General features: G+C 36.6%; 1 long non-coding RNA gene across 2 annotated transcripts in view; it reads left to right on the top strand.

Annotated features, from left to right (window-relative positions):
• Positions 1-15226, top strand: part of LOC106149213 — an 18451-nt gene extending 3225 nt beyond the window's left edge. For both annotated transcript variants that reach the window (XR_001235232.1, XR_001235231.1), the window contains exon 3: positions 15151-15226. This is a non-coding gene — a long non-coding RNA (uncharacterized LOC106149213). The remainder of the gene's footprint in view (positions 1-15150) is intronic.
• The last annotated feature ends 7530 nt before the right edge of the window (positions 15227-22756 follow it).

Genomic DNA, 22756 nt, shown 5'->3' with positions numbered 1-22756 from the left:
TATCTATATTTTCTTAGAAGCAGCAAGGGAGGGCCTACCCTAATTTAAAAGAAAAGTGGGAGAAAACCCACATGTTCCCTAAAATCACAAGCTTATCTTCTGTCTACAAGGTGAAATTTTCTGGTGATCGTGAGGTTACTCGAGATCAAACATGGTGGAACCACACTGTTGATTCATGTGATGAACTGCAATAAGGAAGAGGTGAACGAACTTTTGTGAATAAATCCCTGGGAAGGGAAAAGTACAGAGGAAACTTTGAGCAAAAAAAGGAGTAAACTGATATGGGCAGATACTCAGGCAGGCTAGCACATTCCCAGTAGCTATTTTTCCCCAATACAATAGCAAAATATCATTGAGAATTAGAAACACAATGACAAAGGGGCATAGTAACAGGCTCTCTGGGTATTTAACTCAAGCCCATTGAGTGGTTACAAATGGGAAAAATAAAGACAAGGGCAGTGAATAGGGAAAAAAAGAAAATGAGGAGATAACGGTGAGGCAGGTCTGCAAGGCTCTCACCTGCTAAGAAGAAAGCAAAAGAAAAAAAAAAAGAGAGAGAGAGAGAGACCCTGTATTCCACTCCCCTATACGGCGAGAAAAGCAGGACACAGTTCCTGACACTATGAGAAATATCTCCTAACTTCTCCAGCCTAGAGAAGAGAGAGGGAAAAGGAAGAAAAGAAAACATCATGGCATTTTAGACAGAAACAGAGAAACAAAAAAATGGTCCCAAAGTGCCTTAGCTGGCCTCCTGGCTGACTAAGCCAGATATATTACTAGGTTTCAGGTGCTGAGTTCCCTTCTGGAGGTGGTTTCTAGGTTTTTCTCTTTCCTGACCAAAGAATTGGTCAAGAGAAGTGCAAACAGTAGCAGAGTTTTAATAAAGATAGGAAAACAAACAGGCTCTGCAGAAGGAATTTGGGCCAAGTCAAAGAAATAAAGTATACCCTGCAGCAAGTGGGCAGGTCACCATGCAAGACAGAACACAGTGACAAAACTCACTGTCTGCTTTGTATCACCCGCTTCTCAGGCTTAGGTCATCCTATCAAAAACCTGCTCCGGTTATCATGAGAAGACCCTGTTCAGGGCTTTGGGAACTGTTCGGCACATGTGTCCTGGTATTTTGTGAGTGACGGGTCATGCCTACTCCCCCAGCCAGCTTTGCCACACAATATCCTGCTGCCTCATTAGGGAACTCAAAATTAAAGTGACCACTCACCAATGACTTAAGGAAGACTTTGTTCCACACTCACAATATTGTCTAGCTTGTAAGCTCCCAAATCTATATTGGTATAGTGTAACCTCTGAAAGGGACCTCAGAGAGGGAAATTTTAATACTCTTTCTCAAAATACTTGATAAATGAGTCATCCTTTTATTGTATAATTTAAAGTAATGTCAGTTATGTATCTATAGTTCATATATGTTTAAAAAACTGAATTTCACATTTATCTGAACTGATAGTTAACACTATTTAAGAAATGATACATTAGGACAGCTGACAGACAAAAGCTACCATCATTTCTGAACCATTACCTGAAAGGATCAAAGGTTGCTTCCTCGGCTTCATTTTCCTCTGTTACTCATGATAACAAGGCTATGCCTAAGCCCCATCATTGTGTGCTTTTTTTTAACACTTCCTAGTTTTTTTTAAATTAAGTGTACTGGAGCATTTTAGATATACACAACGATCACATTCATCATAGGGAGTCTGTACCCGCACATGATATATCTTAATTTCTCTTTTTTTCCTGCTCCCTCCTTCAACCGCATTAACCCTCCTTACTCACAAGGCTTTGTTTACATTTTATCCTTCTTTTCTCATTTCTTTCTTTTCTTGTCTACTCCCCTCCAATTACCCTATCCTTCTAAACAATTATTTCCTATTACATGATATCTATTATGCACTTTCTTTTTTATTTACAGTATTTTCAGTTTCTTACACCAGAGACACAATGTGATATTTCCTCATATGTATCTACTTTATTTCACTCAAGAGCATGGCCTCAAGGTTCATCCATTTAACTATGAATATCTGAAGTTTGCCTTTCTTTATGGCTGTGTAGTACTCCCTTGTATTAAAAAAACCACATTTTTTTTTATCCATTCATGAGTTGTTGGGCATTTGTGCTGTTTCCAAGATTTAGCTATTACAAACTGTGCTATTATAAACATGGGTGCATATATATCACTGTGATATGATACCTTTGGTTCTTTGGGGAAGATATGAGGAAGGGGAATGATGGGGTCAAATGGAACCTTTAGCCCTAGATTTTGAGAAATTTCCACAGTGGCTGTACCAGTCAACACTCTTACCAACAGTGGAGAAGGATTCCTTTTTCCCAACAGGCCCATCAGCACTTGTTACTAATATTTTGAAATAGCCATTCTTTTTGGAATGAGTTGAAATCTCAGCATTGTTTTAATTTGCATCTTCTGAATGATCAATGATGTTGAACATTTTTTTCATGTATTTATTCACCATTTGTATTTCAGAGAAGTATCTATTTCAGATGCCCATGTTTGTATTGCAACTTTAAATTTGAGGGGTCTGATTTTTTCAACTCTTTATATATTTTAGATATTAGTCCTTTTTTCTGAAGAAAAACTGGCTAAGACTTTTTCCCATTCTATGGGTTATGTTTTCACTCTAGGTATTTCTATTGCTGAGCAAAGGATTTTTAACAAGATGACAGCACATTTGTTGATTCTTTGTAGTATTTCCCATGTAGTTGGAGTTTTGTTCGTGAAGTCTTGGCCTATAGTTCTATCTTCAAGTGTTCTACCTATTCTCTCTTCCAGCAGATTTAGTGTTTCTGTTTTAATATTTAGATCTTTGATGCATTTTTATTTTAGTTTAGTGCATGGTGAGAGACATGGGTCTAGTTTTGGCATGTGGAAAGCCACTTTTTTCCATGTCATTTATTAAAGAGGTTTTTTTCTTCAGTTTCTTCCAGTGAATGTGCTTGGCACCTTGGTCAAAGATAAAATGGCTGAGTGTGTGTGAAGTTGTTCCTGCCTTTTGTTGCCTGTTACATTGATGCTCACTTTTTGTTTGTGTTGTTGTTGTTTTGGTGGTTTTTGTTTTTTGCCAATACCATGTTGTGTTTGTCACGGTAGCTCTGTAGTATAATTTCAAGTCAGGGATTTTGATGCCCACTGCCTTGCCTTTGTTGCCCAGAATTGTTTTTGTTATTATAAGTCTTTTCTGGTTCCAAATGGATTTTAGGAATGTTTTCTTTAGTTCTGTGGTGTATGCTAATGGTATTTTGATTGGAACTATGATCATTTTCTACATTTGGTCTTTCAACCCAAGAGCAAAGGATATCTTTCCATTTTCTAATATCCTGTTCAAGCTCCTTTTACAGAGTACTGCAGTTTTTAATGTAGAGGTTTTTTACATCCCTTGTTAGATTGATTCCTAAGTACTTCATTTTTTTTTCCAATGCTATTGTAAAAGATGCTTCATTAATTTCTTTCTCAGTGAGTTTGTTGTTTGTACACAAGAATGCTTTTTTTTTTCTCTCTCTTTTTGCTGGGGTTTTTTAATAAGACTGGGTGAGGCAAGGGACAGGCTAGGCCTCACGCCTAACTGGATACAGAGGTGGCTGTGTGGGGTCAGGGTCTGGAGCTGGATATCTCAGGGGTGGGTGAAACCCTATGGGTCCCCTGGATTTTCTTCCCTGTGTCTGTTGCCTGGTCAGCCTGGGAGAGCATCCTCAAGCCTGGCTGAGGGTCTGGGAGCCCCAGGGTGACTGCCAGCCTGGGACCTGCAGCATTAAGTCCTGCCTCTGATTTTTGGTTGTTGACCTTTCATTCAGCTATGTGACTGAATCTGGTTATTAAATCTGGAAGTCTTTTGGTGTCACCTATGTAGAGTACCGTGTCATCTGCAAATAAAGACAATTTAACGTCTTCTTTTTCTATCTTTATTCCTTCAGTTTCTCTTGCCTAATTTCTCTAGATAATGTTTCCAGAGCTATATTGAATAGAGATGGTGATAGTGGACATTCTTGCTTTTTCCTGATTTTGGAGTAAAAGTTTTCAGGTTTAGTATGATGTTGGCTATTGGCTTGTCATAGATGGCTTTTATCAGATTGAGATAAAGACTATCTATTTCAATTTTCTGTAGGGTTTTTTTAATCATAAATTAGTATTTGGCCTTGTCAAATGCTTTTTCGCATCTCCTGAGATGATCAGTCTTCTTTCCCTTGGTTCTGTTAATATTGTGTATTTCTTTTCTGATTTGCATATGTTGAACCACCCTTCCATCCCTGGGAGAAATCCAACTTGGTCATGGCATATAATAATCTTCTTGACTATTTGCTGCATTCTATTTGCCAGTATTTTGTTTTGTTTTGTTTTGTTTTGTTTTGTTTTGTTTTGTTTTTGGTTTTTCTCCGGTACCGGGAACCGAACTCACGACCTTGCACTTGCCAGGCAGGCTTTTTGCCGCTGAGCTAAACCCCCAGCCCCTAGCCAGTATTTTGTTGAGGATTTTTGCGCCTATGTTCATTAGGGACATTGGCCTGTAGTTCTCTTTTGTGGTTGGGTCTCCCTGTGGTTTGGGAGATTAATGCTTGCCTCCAGGTATCAGAGAGAATTGCTGCTCTTTCAATTTCATTGAAGAATTTGAGGAGTATTGGCATTAAATTTTCTCTAAATTTCTTTTAGAATTCAGCAGTGAATCCAGTGAATCTACCTGGGCTTTTCTTTGTTGGTAGGTTTTTAATTATATTTTCAATTTCACTGACTGACATCAGGTAATTTAGAATTTTTATATCTTCTCCATTCAAATTTGGTAATTCATATTTAGCTTGAAATCTGTTGATTTCTGTGTTTTCTATCATATTAGCTTAAAGGTTCTCAGAGTAGGTGTTGATAAACTTCTGGATTTCCACAGGCTCCTTTGTGATCTCACCCTTCTCATTCTGAACTGCATGAATTTCAGTCTTTTCTCCCTCCTTGTTTGATAAGGTTGGCTAAAGGTTTGTCAATTGTATTTAAACTGAACCACCTCTTCAGTTTTATTTTAATTGAACCAAGTCTTCAATTAATTTATTTTTTGTATTACTTACCTAGTCTCAATTGTATTAATTTTTGCTCTGATATTTATAATTTCCTCCCTTATACAAGATTTCAGTTTGATTTGTGCTTCCTTTTTGAGAAGCCTGAGGTTCAACTTTAGGTTTTTATTTGAGCTTCTTCTGTTTTCCTGATGTGAGAATTCATTGTTATTAATTTCCTTTTGTTACTGCTTTCATTTCATCTCATAAATTCCAGTATGTTTTATTGGAATTATCATTTAATTGTAGAAATTGTTTAATTTCATTGTTATCCATTGGTTGTTGAGAAGGGTTTTGCTCAATTTCCTTGTGTTTATGAAGTTTCTGTAGTTTCTTTTGCCACTGATTCCCAATTTCATTTCACTCTGGTCAGATAATATGCATGGAATAATTTCAGTTCTTTCACATTTACTTAAGCATGTTCTATGGGCTAGTATGTGGTCTACCTTAGAGACTGTCCCATGTACTGCTGATGAGAATGTGTATTCTGATGTTGTGACATGGAACATTATGTAGCAGTTACTGAGCCTATTTGTTCACAGGTTTGGTTCAGTTCTGATATTCCTTTATTGACTTTTTGTATAGTTGATCTATTTGCTACAATTGGGTATTAAGTTCCCCTATTACAACTGTGTTAGTGCTCATTTGATTTTTCATGGCTGTTAATATTTGTCTTGTATTTGTGGATGCATAGTTATTTATGATCATTATCTTTTCTTTTGCAGTTTTCTCTTAATAAGCATATAGTGGCCTTCTTTATCTCTTTTGATGTCTTGGCTTGAAGTCCACATTGTTTGTGAATGGAATATCTACCCCTGCTTTTCTCTGGGTTTCTGTCACATGGAGAATTGTTGTTTATCCTCTGACATTCAGTCTATGAATTGCTTTTTGAGTTAAATGTGTTTCTTGAATGCAGGATGTTGTTAGGTCTTCTTTCTGGACCCATTCTGCCAGTCTATTTTTTTGGATTGGTGAGTTGATACCATTTACACTGATGTAGACAACTGTGATGTATTGGATTGTCTTTTTGATATAATTTTCCTGTTGATGATTCCCTGTCTTTCTCCTCTGTTTAATTGCTTACCCAGTCTGGCAGCTTCTTTCTATTCATACTCTTGGAATTGTGGGATTTGTTTTCTCTTTCTAGAACATCTTTGAGAACTCTTTGTAGAGTCCACTTTTGTAGAGTCACCTTTGTCATAAATTCCTTCAGTTTTTATTGTGGAGGTATTTTATTTGTCCGTTACTTCTGAAGGACAGTTTTGCAGGATATATCAATCTGGGTTGAAATCTGTTTTCTTTCAGGACTTGAAATACTTCCCTCCAAACTCTCCTTGACTTAAGGGTTTGTTTTGAAAAATCTGCTATGATTCTGATGGGCTTTCTTTTTTAGGTAATTTGTTTCTTTTCTCTGACACCTTTTAATATTCTGTGCTTGTTCTGAAATTCTAGAATCTTTATTATATGCCTTGGTGTAGATTTACTTTGGTCAAACTAATTGGAGTGCTGTATGCCTTCCTTGTCTGTATGTCAAATTCTTTTCCCATGCTTGGGAAGTTTTCTGCTTTTACATCCCTGCACAGATTTCTTATGTTGTTTCTGCTGACTCCTGCATTTTCATTGACTCCAATCAGTCTTATGTCATTCTTCCTTGCATTGTCTTGCAGTGTTAGATATTTTTTTCTTGGTCCCTTGCTATTTTTAAGAAATCTTTCTTTGTGTGTTCACTAACCATGATCCAGGCTTCTAGGTCTGATATTCTGTGTTTACTTTCTTTCATATGGTTTTGCAAACTTTCACTGGAATTTTTAATTTTTGATTATCTATTTGACTCTTTCTTATTTTGCCTTTTTTCATATATGGGGCATTCATGATTTTCATTATTTTTCTGCACTCCTCTTTTTGATCTATGTCTACTCTAAATTTGTTTAGCAAGTCCATCGTTATGGTCTTCATCTTTCTTTTTAAGCTGTGAGATTATTTTTGTTTCAATATCTTCTATAACCTTATGTACATGTATTTTTTTTTAATTTCTTCTACTATCATTCTAGTAAATTCAAATGAGTGGCTTCTGATTTCCTATATCTCATTTGTCTCTTGATTTGTCTTTGGTGTGCTGGAAGTCTAGGATTAGCTTTTGTTTCTTCATCTTGTCATTTTCTATTTTTTATTTTAATTTGTTTTCAGTGTTGTTATTTATATTTTTCTTATGTTATGTATCTTTATCACTGATATCAAAGCTTCCCTAGGAAATGTCTATTCCTCCAAGATGTTTTCTAGGTGTAACTGGCTTTTGTTTTTTGTGTCTGCCCCACAATCTTATCTTACCACTTTATTAAGGATGGGGTGTTGCTATCTATTTCACTCAGCACCTAGTTGTTTGCTGCTGGGCTATTGGGATGATTGTGACTCCAGATTATCAGAGTGTTATCATACAAATATAAACAACTGATTACAGCAAGTGTGGCATCTTGGCTAAAGTAGTACAGTTAGCAATAACAATATCAGGTGGCCAGCCTAGAAACTTATAATCTGTGGTAAGTGATAATTTGGTATTTGTAATTGTATAAGATCTATCGTTATATAACAATATCCACCATAGACCAGTAATTTGTATGCAGTGGATTTCTCCATGGTAGGGTGACTTTATCCTGTGGGGAAGGGGAATTTAAGGGAGCTAGGGGACAAAACAGAGCAAGAGCTGAAGGGAAATATGGTAGAACCATGGCTGAAGGATGAAGAATGATCACCAAACTTTTGGAAGCTGGAGAAGAGAACAGGAGAGAAAGAATGAAGAAGAAGGCAAAAGAATTTCAAGGCACAGCAGGACAGTGTTCATTTACCTGTAAATAGTAGAGAACACAGAAAGACTGTTGAGAAAAGAGGCAGGATGGAGAAAACGAGCCAAACAATAAAAGTCAAAACCTGGGCCCCCTAAAACAAAAGGTTAATAAAAATAGAAAGAAATCACTAAAATAAATTCCTCTGGTGCCACAAGTTTGGTGTTACTTCCCTAGTCAGTGCCAGAATTTGTAACAAATAACTCCACCAAGTCTGCTGTAAGATTCCCCTGGGAGTAGAGCTCACCTTGGCCACACTGTTGACTCCTCTTAAGTGAGTTCGTTGTACGCTGAGGGGAATGACCTTGTCCTCAGCCAGTCAAGGTCATTTCCCTGGTGGTCACAGGGCAGGTGGGGGTGCCCTCGTCCCACCCAAGGCTGTCTGCTTGATCACACTGCTGGTCACAAGATGGAGGGCATGGGCTACAGGAGGTGCCCTTGTCCCATCACCAGCAAAGGCCTCTGGCCTTTTCGTCTGGCCAGTCACAGAACAGGGTGTTACTTCTAGTCTTTTGTAGCTAGGGTGAAGACTGGCTTTTGGTGTTGATTAGAGTGGAGTCTGGATCCAAGCTCCTACCTCGCAGCTGAGTTACCCCAGTCTGTTGTTCAACTGCCAGCTGTCTACTGTGACTGGATGGCCCTTCCCGCATTTCACTCCAGGCCACTGACGCTGAAGCCACCCTGGGTTGTTCTGCTGGAGTTCATGCCTCAGCACTATGAGACAAAATGGCCCTCCTATCCACTAGCTGCTACTCTGCTTGCTTGTGAGCGGGGTGCTGCTCTTGTTGTCTCACCAGCTGATGACTGCAAAGGGGGCCACTCGAGAAAGTGTCTTGTGCTCTCACTGCTCCCTCCAACAGCACAAGACTGTCCCAGTCCAGGTCAGGTCTCAGTCTCTCAGAGAGGAGCAAATTTGCTTTCCCTGATCTCCCGCCTGCCAGGTCAGCTACACAGCTGCTCCAGCCGCACTGTTCAGTCTTAGCTCTGTGGCAGTGAGCTATTTCTCCTGTAGTACTAAATCCTATTTTCTTCTTCTCCTCTGTCAGTTCCCCTGTGGATTTCTTATGACTTGAACTCCCTTTGATTGCTCTCTGGGTTGTTGTTTCCAGACTCCCTGAACTTTGTTCTGGAGAAGCTGAGTAGCTGACACTTAGCACTCCGTCATTTTTAAGAACCCCCCCCCCACACACACACATACACACTCTTCTCAGTTTTGAGAATGCATTAAAAGGAAACTTTAGGGTCATAGTTTCTTTTTTGTCAAATACCTTTTTTTTTTTTCAAAAATTTGAAATGTTCTCAAATATCTCTTATCCCCTGGAACTTAAGTTCTATGAGTTTTCTGGGGCTAACTTAATGCTGTCTGTTTCTCTCTCTTTTCTTCTGCTCTCTAAAGAAGTGGACTGAGGTTAAAGTCCAAAGACAATGATTAGGTTCCCTATTTTAGCACTAGAATTATTAAGATTAGAATTATAAGAGTATACAGTTGTTTTCCTCTTCAGTGCTTTTGAAATAGGAAGACCCTAAAGCTGATCTTAAGAACTCTATCTGCCCCGCTCCTTTCTTGTATTCTCAGAACACTTCTGCATTTCCAATTGTGACTAAATTCTCTTTCATATATGTTGTCTCTGCCTCCTTTTCCTGTAGGACTGCGGAAAGTTTCCTTGCTTTTTAAAGGATATTAGAGGCTCTTATCTGGAAACCTAAGAAATAGATCAGCTAGACTCTCTGGATCTAATTAGGTTTCTTACCTAATACATATATTTATTTACTTAACGTATAGAAATTAAAAACAACATGAAAAATGTAAAGGTAAGTTTAGGTAAAGAGAAAGGTACATAAAGTTTAATTGAAGCAAAACTATCATTATGAGTTCCAATTTAGCTTTTGCATTAGCATTTGGATCTCAAGTTCCTCAAAGTCTAAGAAATGGACTTGTCATTTTACTTTCTGTAGAAATAATCTTCATATATGACTTGGGAAAATTACATGATATAGGAGCAAACCAACGTAAGATGTAGAAAGTATTGAAAACCTGACCTAGTCATATTAGTTCCCTATTTGCACCATCTTCTCCAAAATATTTATATTCTGTTCCCTATTTTTTTTTTTTTTTTTTTGGTATTAGGAATCAAAACTCAGAACCTTGTGCTTGCCAGGCAGGAGCTTGTGCCACTGAGTTATACCTCCAGACCTCTGTTTGTTATTCTAAACACCATCTCCAACTGCTAGTTTGCTCTTCATGGTCCTCTCATTAGACTTGTTAAATGACTTGCACTGTCTGTTCTCAAACTGGCTTCCATGTTCAAGATACTTACTTTCATCTTTCTCTCAGAGGTAATTTTTCTGAGAGTCACACAAAGCTTCTGATATAGGGGAAAGAAAGACCCAACTTGCTAGATATCTTGGATGAGTTTGTGTTCTCTAAAATAGAAGAATGAATTTTGGGAACAACAAAGGTTAAGAGGAGAATATATTTATTGGGGGAAAGAAAGCTTCTGTCTGAGAGAGAGACCAAAGGGGACCTGAGTGGGTTGTCAAGAAACCTGGCATTTCTATGGATTTTTATAGAGCAAATCCACAAGATGGGGCAGGTCCAAGGTGGGAAACATTGGAACTTCCAAGGTGGGCATGAGGTGAGAAGAAAATATGGTCAGTCAATAAGATTATAATTGCTCAGGTAAATTGATTAAATTGGGATCAAATGGGAAAGCAAGTCACGTAGCAAGCTGGCATGAAAACAGAACAGGGGCCTTTCCCGCAGTGAGTTGATTTAGTGACTCTTCCTGGCTTTCTCAAGGTGATAGAGACCTACTTCAAATATCAGTCCTTGATGTTTATCCTTCAGGAGGTCTTTGGGTGCATTTGCTTTGTCGTCTGTCTTGCGGTCTGGCCCACAGCTGGGGGGCGGGTGAGGCGGTCTGTTTCTCTCACAGGTGTAAGGCATCTCATCAGCACTGGCTCCTTTGAGGATCTACCCTGTCTGATTGCCTATAACATTTCTATCTAACAAAGTTGCCTAAAACCCTTCTATTTTTCTATCTTTTCTTTTAACTTAATTATTTTTAATTAAAGGAGAATTGAGGGTTTTGATATAAGCAAAGTGACAAGTCCCATCTCAAGAACCCCAATTGAAAGTGAGACAAAATAAATGGTCAGTCGGGTTCATGTCTCAGTACAGACTTTGTTCTTTTGTCTCGCTATGTACCTTGTCACCTTCATTGTTCAACCATCCACAGGCAGTCAGCTAACAAAGCATACTGACTCTTATTTAATAACACAACTAACATCTGTTTTGCATATTCATACAGTCTTCAGCCCAGTCCAGGCTTCAAATTAGAATTGGTTTCATTATAAAAGCCTTATTAAGGGCTCCTCATGCTCTAGTTGGCATATGCAGAGATGAGATTCCCTACTTCACACTGGAACTCCACCCTCCCATACCCTATCAAAATATCACAAATTAATCATAATAACTATTTTGGGGCTCTAGAAAGCACCCTTGAAATGTATTTCAACATAATACTATGGTCAAGCAACCAAGACCAATAACTTCACCCATTACACTTGAAAATTCAGGAGCTGTTAGCAACAGGTAAGTGGAAACCAGGAGAAGGATCACACAGAATTGGGGGAAGAGAAGACCTTGGCGGGACACCAATAGCATTGAGAACTGACTACTTTTATCCCAGTGTTTCAGATGAAGAGGCTGAAAGCTAGAAAGAGGTAATATTTCAAAAGCTTGCCAGTGAGTAATGCTGCTTTCTGAGGGCAGCCTTTGCTATTTTTCTTCCCCCTATACCTCAGCTTCCGAAACACAATAAGTAATCAAAAGTAATCATTTAATGTCTGAATAAACGGTGCTATCTTCCCCACAAGCAGATTAGTTTAAATCCTACTAACTTCCCCATATTCCACCTATGATTTCTGCCAATGTTCAAGTCTTTTTGGCTCTAGTAAGACTCTCTGCCTCTAGATGTCTACAGTTAATTCTCTCAAACTCTGACTGTAGCACTTGGGGAGTGTTAGCTTGTAACATTGTCTCCAATTTTACCCATGTATTTTTGTGTCACTCAGATGGAAGTTTTCTAGGCAAGACTTTTCTGTTTTGCTGATGTCACAACCTTCAATTATCCTTTAATTAAAAATAATTAGGTAAAATGCAAAGTTAGAAGAATAGAAGTAAAATTTGCGTGATTCTCTGACAAACAAGAGTCAGGACAATCAAGGAGAAACTGTATCCTGTTGAGAGAAAGAACAACAGGAATCAATGGAGAATGGAAATATAAATAGAGTGAGATATGGCAAGGCAACATAGAGAAGGACACAGAGAAATTTGTCAATTCAATTCCAGCTCCCAGGCTGCAGGCAGAAAACCTGAGACCACAATCATAAGGTAAGTGGACAGTGCGAACAACCTGCAACGTGAACGGTTAACAGATAGACCTACCTGTAGGAGAAACCCGCAGTCCAGACTAATTTCAGTCTGGTGCAGGGATTCGGTGTGAGGGTGACTCCATCCACACAACAACTTGACCCTGGATACTGCTTAAGTAGGGGAATGTGAAAAGTTCCTGGTGGCACTCAGTCATTTACTGTGCCCCCATAACCTGTGAAACTGTGCTAGATGAGTTTTCATGCAGATCGAGAGGACGCAAACAGGTTGCAGCAGCTTCCCGCTGTCCACCCCATGGCCAGTGGACACCATCTCTAAACCAAATTCCTCATCCAGGATGAATTTTTGACTTTGTTTCTATTTTTTGTTTCTTGTATGTTTTTTCCTTCTTCATTTTCTCCATCCCTTCTATTTTTTATCATTTTTATTTTGTTTTATTTTTCACCATTTGTCTGAAATTTAAACTAAACCTGATTATTTTATTTTTATCTCTTTTTTAGTTAGATTTTAATTTTTTAAAATTTTTTTTTATTTAATAGCACATGTCTGTGATAGTGACTACTTTCATTGTGAAAATATGGTAAATGTACATGACACATCTTGATTCTCTTTTTATTACATCCTCTTGCCACCTCTCCACCCCACTTCCTTTACCTCCTGGTCCCCATCCCATTGATATTACATCTATCTCCCTGTTTTATCTATGTTTTATCTTGGGTTTTCATTTATACTTAAATCTCACATGAGAGAAACCATACAGTATGTGAGTGTGTGTCTCTTTCATTTCACTTAACATTATATTCTCAAGGTTCATCCATTTACCAAGCAAAGGTTAAAATTTATCCTTTTTATAGCAGCATAGTACTCCACATATTTGTTGATGGGCATACAGGTTTCTTTCAGTATTTGACTATTATGACTTGGGCTGCTATAAACATTACCATACATCATTGTAACATTATGTCATTAACTCTTTTGGAAAAATGCCTAGTAGGGAATTAGCTGGGTCAAATGGAATTTCTATTTAGAGATTAAATTTTTGAGGAAACTTCTTTACTTTTATTCCTGGTTTTCTCAATTTTTAAGTTCTTTCTTTTTACTGTTTTTCTTTCTCTTTTAACTTTACTTTTCCTGTACATTTTTGGTTGTTTGCTTTATTATGTTTTATGTGATCCACTTTTGACTTGTTAGTGTGCTCTATTCTATCTTTGTCCCTTTCTATTTATTGTTATTGGTGGTGCATTTTTTAATTTTAATTTGGATACAGCTGTATTGCTAGATCTGTTTCCTGTATATGTGGGAGTCATTACTGTTATGTGTTGTTTTCCTTCTGAGCAATTGGACAAGAGAAGTTTAACAGAGATACAAACAGGAAAGGAAGAATTCAATTTCACCCTACTTCCGGATGATATGGTCCTAAATTTATAAGATGCTAAATGTGCCACCAAAAGGGTTTTAAATCTGGTGAATAAATTCAGCAATATTGGTGGATATAAAATCAACTCAGAGGGAAAGGACAAAAGAAAGACATCACACACACACACACACACACACACACACACACACACACACCAAATAGCTAAGATAATTGTACTACTAATTTCTATTAGTTTATTGACAGGAACCGTTAATGCTTGATTTTTTTTCTTTTGACCAATTTCACATGCCTATAACTGGTAATCTGAACAACTATTTTAAAAATAACAATGTAAAATATAACAACTGTCATTGATTTCCTATGATCTTGTTTGGAAATTCTGTATAGTTATTTTTATTCTCTTTAAAATAAAAATATCAAATTTAAATATCAATAACTTGGGACCAGGGTTTAGCTCAGTGGTGCAGCACCTCTCTGGCAAACATGAGGTCCTGAGTTCCATTCCTGGAACCCTCCTGTCCCCCTCAAAATCAATAACCTTTCTAAATAATAAAAATTCAGTACAACAATTATCACATGCTTTTCATCATATGCTGGTTGTAGATAAAGTCCAAAGGTGTCATCAAAATGGAAGGGAAATTTAGAGAACAAAATGGGGATGTACAGAGGAGCCAAGGAGAGAAAAATGGAGAACAACAGGGAGAGTAGATAATGTCAAAATGTGTGCATATGTGAATATGCCAACATTAAACCCATTATTTTAAGGTAATTATTATGCACTGATTAAACTGATTAATGTAGTGTGTACCACAGACTGTGCTGGCTTCCAGATTTAGACTGGCCAGGAGAGAAGATGAGCCCTTCATGGAACTTACAGTTTAGTGACAGAAAATGACAGTAAACCAGCAGGTAAGCAAATAAAAATCAACTGTGTATTGTGATCAGTGCACTGAAAGACAACAGTATGGTGCTGTGTCAGAGCGAGATATTTTAGACTGTGTTGTCATAAAATCTCACAGGTGACACAACATTTAACTTTAATAAGGATGAAAAGTAGCTAGTCAGAGGAAGAGCTTTCCAGATAGAAGAAATGTCATCGGCAAAGGTCCTGAGGTGAGAAGAGCTTTCACATATTTGAGGAAACAAAAGAAAGCCACCATTGCTGAAGTACTGTCCAGAACAGGCTGGTGTGAACTGATGATCTCAGGGAGAGGACTAAAATGTCTGATGTCTAATGGGAAAGAACAGATTCATCATAACTATGGAAGCAGATCCTAGAAATGGTGGCAGTTTGCTGTATTTTATATTTTGTATCATGTTGTCTCATTTTACAAAGTTATACTAGTCACTAGAATGTTGGTTTTTAACATATATATTCAGATTCTCCATGTATGTTTCAAGATTTTGGACAGAGCTAAACTGATTAGAAATCCAACGACAACACGCATTTTTAAAATAATCTTGTTTTCCAGGTGCAAAGCAGAAAGTTAAACAATATGGAAAAGAAAATAACGAAGAAAGGACTTTCACAGAGAAAAACATTGCCAGTTCCATGAAATACGAGTCAAATTGCGTTTGCAAGTTGGCAAGGATAATTTTAAAAATACCCATGAGGCATATAATCATTATGTACTACAAACATGTACTAAGGAAAAATAAAAATTAAAAGAAAAATCAACCTGTGTGGATGAATGTTGCAAGTTAGATGGGTGATATCAGAAAAGCAGGATGTCAAATCTATGTCCTTGACTACACATAGGGTCAAAAAAACCTGCCAATTTTAAATTAACTTTAAAATCTTGATAGGAAATTGAAAGTACAATATTCATTTTTCTGAGTCTTTATATCCATAATATTACATTGACTTTATAAATATAGTATAAATGTAAAGATTATAGTAAAATACTCCTCTTAAAATGAACATTGAAGCTGCGTATGGTAGCACATACTTAATGGGCACTTTCTGGGAGACTGAGGCAGGAAGATAGCGAGTTTGAGCCCAGCCTGTGCAATTTAATAAGAACTTATCTCACAGTAAAATTAAAATTAAAAAAAAAAACGCTGAGTCTACAGCTCTGCAAAGGCTCTGGGTTCAATTCCCAGTACTGCCCCTTCCTTCCAAAGAAATAAGCACTGAGCTCTCTCCTGCCACTTTAAATTACAGTTTATAGTGTAAGCACTAAGGCTGAAGAAATGGAAATAAATAAAATTAAACTCTAGAAATCACTAAAACCTTTACCGGAAAAGTGCTTATTGACAAATAATTGGAGTCTACTCTATTTATTCAAAAGAAGTGATCTTAAACAATTACTAAAAACTAAAATCAAGGAATATCTTAGAATTCTTGGTTTCCCTCTCTGCCCCGGGACAGCTGCAAGCCTCATTTTTAAATATGCTCCATTTTTTAAAATTAGCGTTCTTATAATGAACTTTACTGAATATGTTCATGAATGAGTTGGGAAAAGGAGAGGCCTCAAGAGCAGCCTACAAATAGTTAAATTATAGACATTTGTGATTTCCTAAGTAGAAGGTTGGATATGAATAAAAGATAATACCTTCATTTGAATATAGTCACTAAATTTGGATTAGCTAATCGCACTATAAAATTATTATGATCTGCAGGATAAGAGACGTATTACACATTGTAATTTTTAAACCAACACATCAGTCCCATGGGGAACGGTCACATCTCCTCGAACTATAATTTACACACATAGTCCCATTAGTACAAATGGGATTTACATACAAACTTCCCAGCTAAAGGAGAACCTTAATTCAAAGGATATTTCAAGCTTCTAGACAAAAATCAAAGATCAGACTCTTGTGAGCTACAAAATGTCAATATTTCACATGTCAAGAGACAGTGCATACTGAACCTATTTGTACCATGATTTCTTATGTTCAATGCTTAGAAAAAAAGAAATGGAATGAAATTATTTCATTGAAAATGCTTTGAGAAGGCCCTGATGACCTTCAATCTACCTTAGGTGGAATTTTCCTCTTGGTCCATATGGGATGTACTGAGCCAAAACTTCAGCCAAGGTCATTGTTACTGCCACAGTTTCTGTTCAAACACATTTTTAGTCTTTCTTTTTAACTGAGGAAAAAGACAGAAGGGATTTCTTAGAGGGAAACAACTTGGAAAATGAAGAGAAATCTATAATTTTAGTTTACACAGCTTACAGTAAAGCTTAAGGTTAAAGCAACAAAACATAGCCAAGTCCAACTTGCATCAACAGAGGCAATTGCTTTAAGGTTTTATAAATGAAGTAGTAGAAGAAAAAAATAACAGATCAGGGAATTAAAGGGATCTCAGAACATGCCTGAATCTATTTCTTGGTAGACTATGAAAAAGAAAAGTGTTTAAAAAGATTAATTGAAAGCTTTCTTTTTATCTGAAATGTTTTTGAGTCTTCTGTATGTCAGGAACATCACCCTTTGCCCTGCACTGGCCATCCACAGAGATACGTAAGTAGGCTCCAGTTGGACAGATGGACTCATTAATTTTCTTTTTATCAAAAACCAAGAACATCTGGGTATTAGACTTTAAAACAATATCAGGTTAATAATAATAATAAAAAAACATTTGTCAGACCTGACAAATGGTTTTGAGTTTCAGGATGGACAGTCAGTCTTAGGGTGAATAAACTACTATATTTGCCCATTATATACAGTTTATTTAGAAGTTGACTCATGACTTTATGAAATTCTTAATCCTACGTTCTCATTTTCCTGTTGTTAACCTTGTTACCAGTTTTGTGACATGGCTGAACATAGCTATTGAATGTAAGTTAATAGATATATGTAAATAAAATGAACTTATCCTCAGAATATTGGGACAAGTATTACAATCTCAAATTCCTGGTGCCAACTCCATGTTGGGAAGCACTAACTCTCCTGGTTTGAAGAAAGTCTTCGTTTGTACTTGCTGACCATGAATAACCCGAGTAATTTTGGATTTCTAAACCAATGCATCTCTGAAGATTCTTCCAGCAAATTTTGCTCTTGTTGTTTTGTTTCTTTTTTTTCATAAAAGGCAAATGATTCCTTTTCTGGAAATATCACATTGCAGAGCCAGTGAGATGATTTGCAGATTATACATGTGCACGAATTTTCCTGAACATTGTACACAGGAAATAACGTGTATCTCACACAGTATTCACAGTACACATTGACTTTGGTTTCAGTGTGAACATATAGGTGATATCTGTTCCATAACAGAAACAAAAATGATTACATTTGAACAGATTAGGCTTTAGAAATGTGTGTTCCCTTCCCCCACAGCCCGGCCAGCATTTGTTATTGGCTGATGTTTTGATGGTAGCCATTCTTTCTGGGGTCAGTGTATTTTTAATTTGCATTGTTCAAATAATCAGTGATGTTGAACATTTTTTCTTATATTTATTTGCTATTTCTACTTCTTCATCTGAGAAGTGTGTGTTCATCTCAGATGCCCATTTTTGGATTGGGTCTTTGAGTTTTGGGGGCCTGATTTTTTAAATTCTTTATGTGTTTGCATGCCTATATCTGGTAATCTGAGCAACTACTTTGAAGGTATCAATATGCAATATAATAACTATTGTTAATTTCCTATCATCTTGTTTTGAAACTCTATATCATTTTTTCCTCTTAAACAGAGAAATGTGTGTCCCTGTGTCTGTATTATACACAAATGTGGGCTTGATTCATCCTTTTCAAAGCATAACCTGATTAAGCCAGGCATGATGGCACATGCCTGCTATCCTAGCACAGTGGGAACGCAAGGCAGGAGAATCACAAGTTCAAGCCCATTCTGGGAAATTTAGCAACATAAGGAGACCCTATCTTAAAATAAAAGTTAAAAATGGACAAGAGTGAGAGGGCCCTGGGTTCATTCTCCATTATGGCATGAAAAGCATACCGCATTTAAAAATTAAATTATAAACAGGCTTTTTCACAGTACTTTGGGAAAATTAACAAGTGTAACTTTCCTTTATATTCTAATTACATCCACAAATATAATTTCATTGGGCATTTTCAGATTAGATTTGTACCTGAAGTCAATCCAAATTTAAGGCTCCTTGATTTTCCAAATGGAAATGATGTGTAGCAGGCCTTTCTTAAATGATTTTTGATCTACAGCTTCATTTTATAAGGACCATATGTAAAAGCAAAAAATATGTGAAATTAAATTCTAGAGTAGATTTATTTTAAATGTATTGTTATTTGCACTTGAATGTGAATGACACATTCAAAGATGCACATATCCCCAGAAGCTTAATGTTTTAATTTCACCTCCTCTCATTTTATTCTTTAATAGCAATACTACTAGAGACTTCAGATAACTTTTACCAGCAAAAGTCAGTGATACAACATAGTTAATTACCCTCCAGCTTCTATTTAAAGTTACCTGGCATAGTTAGGCTCTGCCAGATGTAGTTTTGTTATTGGATAATTTAATTTTCTGACAATGTGCACTGCCTTAAAATAGGAAGTGCCTAGGTGACTAGTGTCCAAATCACACATATTCTTTTAGTTAAAATGAAATGTGAGTTTGAATTTAGCCTTTAATTACATTTCCTTCCCTACCTCCAACAAACAAATTTTTACAAACTCTCCAGTGGAAAAAAAGTCATATTTTGTGAATTACTGCTTAGAAGCTTCCCAGCACCAGACATCAACGTAGGAAATTTTCTATTATTTGGGTTAATCAAAGATGAATATCCCCTGTGTTTGCAATTGCTTTATCAAACGGCTAAGGCTTGCCTTGGAGGCCTGGCTAGTCACAGGGTTTCAGACCTTTATCTAAACTCTTAAGTGGCAAATTAAAATTATTGTAAGACCCTAATGTAGAATGAGACAAGCTACTGTAAACACAAAGAAATATAAGTCCGTTTCTGCAGTAAGTCAGACACTTGAATGGACTCCAAAGCATCGTAATTTCAGGGATAAGAATATATCTAAATCATGTAAAAATAAAATGCACAAGGTTAAAGAATACAGCTTCTTGTCAAAAGAGATGATTGTATTGCTTAACAAGAAACGTTACAATTAAGCATTCTTAAATTATTTCCCCAGTAAGTTGTATCTGTCTGTCTGTCTCTTTGTCTCTTTTCTACCACTTTGGCTTTAGCTTTATGGAGACTGCACTATTCCATCAGGACTGTTCTGTGAAAGGATAGTGTCCACATTTCACCATGTGCCTAAAACAGCAAGACTAAGTATTAAATCTGAGAGCTCTACACTTTAAGAAACATTTTTACAAGTGGAAAGTTATTCAGCTTAGATGCTTCATCCATTTTCCAGAGCTTTTTAAACTTGCATAATATATTGAATGTCAAAAAGCTATAAAATCTCTTTAACTATTGATATATATTTATAGTTAGCTATATAAATTCTGCTGTAAACTCAAATAAGTAAATGACTTTATCTAAATGGAGATTTGGAGCATTGTTCTACTGTTCCAGGAGCACAGCTTTCTAGATACGTAGTCAAATGTAAGATTGAATTATTACAATTATTGGTATTCTTTGATCATGTTTTCTGAATTATTGCCATTGAAATGCAGCATTGCATTTTTTATTTTTCTTTGGTATTGAATTTTCAAATAAAATTTTGTATTACCTATGATGCAGATATATAATCTCTATATTGTATGTAATGTATTTCCCATGTAAAGATGATATCAACACTTATGGAGATACTAAAATAAACATGAAAAATTTTAAAAAACTGTCGTGTCATGGTGGACTTTCTTAAAATAAAGCCTTTTATTAAAGGTATTATTAGCTGCTCAAATGACCCCCACATTTATGTTTTTCTCACATGTAATTTTCCTGATTCAGGACGGTGTTTTCCAAGCAGTACTTCAGGAACTTGGTGTCTGCGCTTGTTGAGTCTTACTCCTGACCAGCAGATGATTTCCAGTGTTAACGTAATGGTCTTTGCTCTGTGGAAGAGGAATCAAAATGAGTGGGCTGTGGAATGAACCGTCACACAACATTAGCTAGAGTTCAATCACATGGTTACCACAAACTGGAAGGAAAACTACAAAATTTAGTCTCCCGTGTCCAGAAAGGGAGGAAACAGGATATGGGACTAGATAGTGAGGCTTTGCTAATGTGTATCACATGCTTCTACAGTTGGTTGCATGACATATTTGTCTTCTTCATAGTCTTTTGCTAGATAAAAGCTAGAAATTCATCAAACCTGTTCATGACCATGTCTTCCAGCTCTCATGGCGTTTGTGTATGCCTTTTTCATATGAGTTCTGAGCTTTTACGAGAGCTCCAGCTAATCAATGTGCATCTTACTTTCATCATTTCTAAATTATTTTTTCATCAGAACGCTAACATTTTAAAACACGAATATCATGAAAGCATTCTGGCTTTACAGTTTAATCCCCTCAAGATAAATCCTTGAATCATGCTGCCGGCATTAGATGCCCAGTGTCATCTGGTTGCTTCATCTTTCCCACATCCACCTTCCACAAATCTCTGGATTCCACTTCAATTATATGCAACTACATAAACTTCGCTAAAATACTGGCTATTCACCTACCTCTAGGTACATACATACACATATCCACTCCCTAACGCTTTTCCTTTCTTACTCCATAAAGGGAACATACACTCATTCACTAATGCTCAACTAAAACCTTAAACTTCCGCAAAAGAATAATTTGATTCTTCAATGAACATTTGATGCATTTTCTCCTGATACATAATGTAAGCATCCCTTTATTTCTAGCACTCACCCATATTTTGATTATTAGTTTATCCTACCTCAGTTTTGGATGATTCTACATTCCATGAATTTTGTGATGTATATGCTTTTGTTCCAAAGCATCCAGCAAATAATCTGACAGATACAAAACTAAAACATACAGTAGGATCAAAACTTGACTTTGGGTAGACTAAAGTATTTTGAATGAATGAATGAAAATGAAAAGCACAACAAAGTAGGATTTTGTGAGAATGGAAAACATATGTTCACCCTCCAGTGACTCCATAGTTTTGTCAAAAAGTACCATGCTGGTGAAAGTCTATCATCCAAATCAGTCTAATCTCCTTAAGATACCTCACAGAGAATTTTCTCTCATTCACTGTCCTTTACCAAGAATTTCTCCCACACACTTTTCTAGAATTAACAATCATGCCTTTTTCAGATTAACACCTCCAGGTGATATTTGCCAAGCAAAATTGTCCTTGATTTTATTTCTGTTTTATTTTAATCAGAACTACATTTTAATATTTGATCTCTGTTACTCCTAAGTCCAGTAGAGTCAAATAAATGCGATCATAAATGCGAGAGGACTCAAAGACACTCTGCCTTCATTTTTGCAAGTACCAAGAAATCAACAGAGTGAAAAGAAAATCCACAAACTGGGAAAAAATTTTAGCCAACTCTCTCTCAGACAAAGAACTTGTATCTAGAATATATAAAGAATTTTAAAAATCAGACCCCCAAATTCAAAGACTTCAACCAGAAATGGGCATCTGAGATGAATACACATTTCTCATATAAAGAAATACAAATGGCAAATAAATATATGAAAAAATATCCAACATCATTGGTCATCGTGAAATGCAAATTAAAGCATTGAGATTCCATGTTACTCCAGAAAGAGTGGCTATCATCAAAAAAATCAAACAATAACAAATGCTAACAGGACTGTGGGGAAAAAGCAACCCTTCTCCACTGTTGGTAGGAGTGTAGGCTGGTGCAACCACTGTGGAAATCAGTGTGGAGATTCCTCAAAATCTAGGATTATGTATTCCATTCAACCCAGCTATTCCCCTTCTGGGTATTTTACTAGAAGAATTAAAATCATTATACTGCAGCAATACATGTGCAACCAAGTTTATAGTAGCATTATTTGTCATTGTTAAATCTTAGAAAAAACCCAAATGACTATCAACAGAGAAATGGTTAAAACAGATGTCATATACTGTAGAAATCAGTGTGGAGATGCATCACAAAACTAGGATTAGAGGTCCCACTTAGTCCAGCTATTCCCCTTCTGGGTACTTACCCAGAAGAATTAAAAACATCACAACACAGAGATATATGTGCACCCATGTTTATAGCAGGACAATT

Source organism: Chinchilla lanigera, unplaced genomic scaffold (genome assembly GCF_000276665.1).
Source record: "Chinchilla lanigera isolate Chin_1 unplaced genomic scaffold, ChiLan1.0 scaffold00039, whole genome shotgun sequence".
NCBI lineage: Eukaryota > Metazoa > Chordata > Mammalia > Rodentia > Chinchillidae > Chinchilla > Chinchilla lanigera.
This window is presented reverse-complemented; position numbering and strand designations above follow the sequence as displayed.